The 6,126-nt window shown below is 60.5% G+C and overlaps 1 non-coding gene across 1 annotated transcript; it reads right to left on the bottom strand.

Annotated features, from left to right (window-relative positions):
* Positions 1-2,165: 2,165 nt before the first annotated feature.
* Positions 2,166-2,284, bottom strand: LOC131865245 (5S ribosomal RNA). Its single transcript, XR_009363974.1, has one exon. It is a non-coding gene; the product is annotated as a 5S ribosomal RNA (ribosomal RNA).
* Between the last annotated feature and the right edge of the window lie 3,842 nt (positions 2,285-6,126).

The raw sequence follows: 6,126 nt of genomic DNA on the forward strand, positions 1-6,126 counted from the left end.
CCACCACGGTGCGCAACGCCGGTGCGAACCCGGGAGCGCCCCGATGTGTGCTCCAAGGTGCGGCGTGCACGAAGTCGGACCCCGGTTTGCCCCGGGTGCGCACCTCGCGTGCACCTTGGTGCGCACACCTTGGCTGGGTTGCGCGGCCTGGTGGGCACCATGGTGCGCACCAAGGAGCGCTCCGAAGTGTGCTCCAAGGTGCGGCGTGCACGAAGTCGGAGCCCGGTTTGCCCCGGGTACGCACCTCGCGTGCACCTTCGCCGGGGTGGGCACCTCGGCTGGGTTGCGCGCCCTGGTGCGCACCAAGGAGCGCTCCGAAGTGTGCTCCAAGGTGCGGCGTGCACGAAGTCGGAGCCCGGTTTGCCCCGGGTGCGCACCTTCGCCGCGGTGCGCACCATGGCGTGCACGAAGTCGGAGCCCGGTTTGCCCCGGGTGCGCACCTCGCGTGCACCTTCGGCGGGGTTGCGCGCCCTGGTGGGCACCATGGTGCGCACCAAGGAGCGCTCCGAAGTGTGCTCCAAGGTGCGGCGTGCACGAAGTCGGAGCCCGGTTTGCCCCGGGTGCGCACCTCGCGTGCACCTTCGGCGGGGTTGCGCGCCCTGGTGGGCACCATGGTGCGCACCAAGGAGCGCTCCGAAGTGTGCTCCAAGGTGCGGCGTGCACGAAGTCGGAGCCCGGTTTGCCCCGGGTGCGCACCTCGCGTGCACCTTCGCCGCGGTGGGCACCATGGCGTGCACGAAGTCGGAGCCCGGTTTGCCCCGGGTGCGCACCTCGCGTGCACCTTCGCCGGGGTGGGCACCTCGGCTGGGTTGCGCGCCCTGGTGCGCACCAAGGAGCGCTCCGAAGTGTGCTCCAAGGTGCGGCGTGCACGAAGTCGGAGCCCGGTTTGCCCCGGGTGCGCACCTCGCGTGCACCTTCGCCAGGGTGGGCACCTCGGTGCGCACACCTTCTCAATGTTTTCTTGCCTTTTCTGGAAATTGGTGAAGGCAGCGCATCAAAGGTGCGCACCTCGGTGTGCTCCGAGGTGCGAACCCGAGAGCGCTCCGAGGTGCCCACGAAGTCGAAAGTCGGGTTAATTGCATTGTTTTCCCCGGGTGCGCTCCGAGGTGCGCAACATCGGCGCGCACCAAGGAGGGCTCCGAAGTGTGCTCCAAGGTGCGCACGATGGCGTGCACCTCTGGTGCGCACGATTCGGAGCTCGGTTTGACCGGGGTGCGCACACCTTGGCTGGGTTGCGCACCTTTTGTGCGCTCCAAGGTGCGCACGAAGTCGGAGCTCGGTTTGCCCCGGGTGCGCACCTTCGCCAGGGTGCGCACCTTGATGCGCACGCCTTGGCTGGGCTGCGCACCTTGGTGGGCGCCATGGTGCGCACCTTTCGTGCGCTCCAAGGTGCGCACGAAGTCGGAGCTCGGTTTGCCCCGGGTGCGCACCTTGGTGGGCGCCATGGTGCACTCCGAGGTGCCCAAGATTGGTGCGCACCAAGGAGCGCTCCGAAGTGCGCTCCAAGGTGCGCGCGAAGTCGAAAGTTGGGTTAATTGTCCGGTTTGCCTCGGGTGCGCACCTTGCGTGCACCTTCGCCAGGGTGGGCGCCTTGGTGCGCACACCTTGGCTGGGCTGCGCACACCTTGGCACCCGCGTTTCCTTCATTTTAAATTTTTTTTTTTTACAATCTCTCAAGTGGGAAATTCTATAATCTCAACTTTTTTTGCCTTTTCAGGAAACTTTTGAATGGAGCGCATCATTGGTGCGCTCCGAAGTGTGCTCCAAAGCTCTCTCCAGCTGCGTGCACCTGCCCCGGCCGCGCACCCGGCCCCGCCCAGCTTCGCTCACCTGTCCCGGGCGTCTGGTGCGGAACCTTAGAGTAAGAAACATCACCGTGCACCTTGGCCAACGTGCGCGACTCGACCGAGCGCGCACTGGCCGAGGTGCACACCGATTTCACCTGGGTGCGCGCGCAGCACCTCGGGCGCACCGGGGTGCGCGCACAACGCCCGGGTTGCACCGTGGCCTGTGTGCTCGGGGTGCCTCGGGTGCGCGCTCGGTGTCGCCCCCGCGCGCGCGGTAGTGCGGGCAGCGCACCCCGGCCCGGCCCGGCCCCGACGAGAACGCAAACGGGCAAAAGGTTTATTCAAATAGCATTGCGACGCCCGGCGAAAAACTAAAAAAGGGTGCAACACCGGGACTTCCCGGGAGGTCACCCATCCCAGTACTACTCCGGCCCAAGCGCGCTTAACTGCGGAGTTCTGATGGGATCCGGTGCACTAATGCTGGTATGATCGCACCCGTTATGAGCTTGTCGCAGTGTGTACTTAGCAAACCGCGACCCACGTGCGAATCCACCCCGGCCACCCACCCCCGTCGAGGTGCACACCCTCCCTCGCGAAGTGCGCCCCGTTCGCCAAGTGTGAGCCCTGCCCGGGTGCGCGCACCTTGCTAGGGCGTCGGGTGTGCACCCGGCCCGGCCTACGTGCGTGCACCTGGAGGGGGCGTCGTGTGCGTGCAGTGTCCCGTCTGCAACGCGGTGCCCACACACCACCTCGGGCGCAACGACCTGCGCTCACATGTGGGCCGAGTGCACCTTGGTGCATGTTCGGGGCGCCTCGGGTGCACGCTCGATCTTGCCCCGGTGCACCAAGGCGCTCGGTTTGCCCCGGGTGCGCACTTGGTGCAAGGTGGGCACCCAAAATAGGGATCAAGCACCAAAACACAAGTTTCGGGATGCAAAATGGGACCCAAGGACCACAAATGCGTTCCAAGACCCATGATGGGTCCACGAGAACAAAAATGTGTTCCGAGACTTAATAAACAAATATTGGGTTTTAGGAGAAGAAACATGCTCTGATGCCCAAAACGAGAATCGACCCCGAAAAGGCCACAGGCCAAAAGTGGGATGCGAGACAAAAAAAAATGGGACCCGAGGACCAAAATTGGGTTCCCAGGTCGAAGACAGGGCAACCGGACAAGAAACGACCTCTAAGGCTCGAAATGAGTCCCGACGACTAAAACTTGACAAGAAGCACCCATCAGGCACCCAACTCGACACCCATGGGATGCCGACCCACCCGGGCTTCCACCTAGCACACCTTGGCACCCACCCACCCTCGCACCCAACCTCGCACCCAACTTAGCACCTTTGAACCCACATTGGCACTCACCCTGACCCTGGCACCTTGGAACCCACATTGGCACTCACCTTGACCCTGGCACCCACCTTTGCACTCACCTTGGGACCCACCCTGGCTCCCACCTCGGCACCCACCCAGACACCCACCTTGGTTCCTTGGCACCCACCTTGGATCCTTGGCACCCACCCCGACACCCACCTTGGCACGCAACTTGGCTACTTGCCACCCACCTTGGCTCCTTGACGCCCACCCCGACAACCACCCCGTGACCTACCCTGGCTAGGGTTGGTGCACACCCACCCTGGTGCCCACCTTGGCACCCACCCTATGACCCACCTTGGCACGCACCTTAGTACCCACCCCGTTACCCACCCTAGGACCCACCCCGTGACCCACCTTGGCCAGGGTGGGTGCACCCACCCTGGTGCCCACCTTGGCACCCACCCATCCTAGCACCCAGCCTGTGACCGGGCTTGGAACCCAACCTTGCACCCGCACCCGTCTTGGCCAGTGTGGGTGCGCACCCATCCTGGCACCCACGTTGTGACACACCCTTTAACCCACGCACCCTAGCACCCACGTTGGCACCCACCTTGGAACCCAACCTAGCAACTTGGCACCCACCCCGTGACCCACCTTGGCATCCACCATAGCAGTCGCCGACTTGGCACCCACCTCGGCACCCACCTTGACACTTGTGGACCCACCTTGCCACTCACCCTAGCATCGACCCATCCTAGCACCCACCCTGGCACCTTTGCACCCTAGCACTCACCCATCCTAGCACCTAACCTGTGACCCACCTTGACACTCACCCTCGCACCCACCTTGGAACCCAACCTAGCACCCACCCACCCTGACACCAACCCTAGCACCTACCCACCCTTGCACCCACCCTGTGACCCATCTTGGCACCCACCCATCCTACCACTCAACCTATCACCCACCTTCTCACCCACCTTGGCATCCACCTTAGCACCCACCCACACTGGCACCTTGGCACCCACCTCGGGCAAGGTGGGTGCACACCCACCCTGGCACCCAATTTAGAACCCACCGAGCATGTTACCCACCTTGGCACCCACATTGCAGCCCACCCTAGTACCCACCCTATGACCCACATTGGCATCCACACCCTAGCACCCAGGCACCTCGACACCCGCCTTGACACCCACCCTAGCACTGAACCTGTGACCCACCTTGGAACTCACCCTAGAACCCACCCACCCTGTGAACCACCTTGGCATCCACCTTAGCACCCACCCACCTTGGCACCCACTCTAGCACTCACCCATCCTAACACCCAACTTGTTACCCACCTTGGCACCCGCCCTCGCGTCCACCTTGAAACCCACCCTAGCACCCACCCACGCAGGAGCCCACCTTGGCACCCAACCTAACACCCACGCATCCTGGCACCCAACTTGTGACCCACCTTGGAACCCACCCTAGTACCCACCTTTGAACCCACTATATCACCAACCCACCTTGGCACCCACCCTATGACCCTCTTTGGAATCCACCCTAGCACGCACCCACCCTGGCACCCACCATGGAGCGCACCCTAGCACCCACCCACCTCGGCACGCACCTCAACACCCACCTTGGTGTGCGCACTGCGCCAACCTCTCAAAGACCCTATGTGGTGCGCTCCAAAGTGTACACCTTTGGTGCGCTCCAAGGTGCGCACCTTTGGTGCACACCGAGGTGCACACCAAAGTGTGCACCGAGGTGAGCACCAAAGTGCACTCCAGGGTGCACACCAAGGCGTGCACCTTTGGTGCGGTCAATGCAAACGAATTCGGAAGTTGGGGTCGATGTCCTAATCGCTGCTGCAGACTACACGTATGAGAATCGGACAAATAGCTTTATATAGGGGAGGTGTTGCGTTTGATGGGTCGACTCCCCTGGTTGTGTGCACTGCACCAACTTCAAAGACCCTGTCTTGTTTAAGAAGTCAAAAGTTGGGGTGGATGTCCTAATCATTGCTGCAGTCTACGCATGTATGAGAATCAGACAAATAGCTTATATAGGGGAGGTGTTGCATTCGGTGGGTTGACTCCCCTGGTTGTGCGCACTGCGCCAACCTCAAAGACCCCGCATAGCAGAAGAAGTCGGAAGTCGGATTTTGGTGAGCACCAAGGCGTGCACCTTTGGTGCGGTCAACGCAGACGAATTCAGAAGTTGGGGTGGATGTCCTAATCGTTGTTGCAGGCTACACATGTATGAGAATCAGACAAATAGCTTATATAGGGGAGGTGTTGGGTTTGATGGGTCAACTCCCTTGGTTGTGCGCATTACGCCAACCTCAAAGACCTTGTTTTCGTTAAGAAGTCAAAAGTTGGGGTCAATGTCCTAATGGCTCCTGCAGGCTACACATGTATGAGAATCGGACAAATAGCTTATATAGGGGAGGTGTTGGGTTTGATGGGTCGACTCCCCTGGTTGTGCGCATTACGTCAACCTCAAAGACCTTGTTTTCGTTAAGAAGTCAAAAGTTGGGGTCGATGTCCTAATTGCTCCTGTAGACTACACATGTATGAGAATCAGACAAATAGCTTATATAGGGGAGGTGTTGGGTTTGATGGGTTGACTCCCCTAGTTGTTCGCATTACACCAACCTCAAAGACCTTGTTTTCGTTTAGAAGCCGAAAGTTGGGGTCGATGTCCTAATTGCTCCTGCAGGCTACGCATGTATGAGAATCAGACAAATAGCTTATATAGGGGAGGTGTTGGGTTTGATGGGTCGACTCCCCTGGTTGTGCGCATTGCGCCAACCTCAAAGACCCTGCATTGCGGATGAAGTCGAAAGTCAGAGTTTGGTGTGCTACAAGGTGTGGTCGAAGGTGCTCACCTAGGTGTGCACCTTTGGAGCACAGGAAAAGTGCCCTCCAAAAGTGCGCACCTTTGGAGTGCACAAAAGTGCCCTCCAAAAGTGCGCACCTTTGGAGCGCAGAAAAGTGCCCTCCAAAAAGTGCCCTCCAAAAGTGCGCACCTTTGG

This window comes from Cryptomeria japonica, unplaced genomic scaffold (genome assembly GCF_030272615.1).
Source record: "Cryptomeria japonica unplaced genomic scaffold, Sugi_1.0 HiC_scaffold_107, whole genome shotgun sequence".
NCBI lineage: Eukaryota > Viridiplantae > Streptophyta > Pinopsida > Cupressales > Cupressaceae > Cryptomeria > Cryptomeria japonica.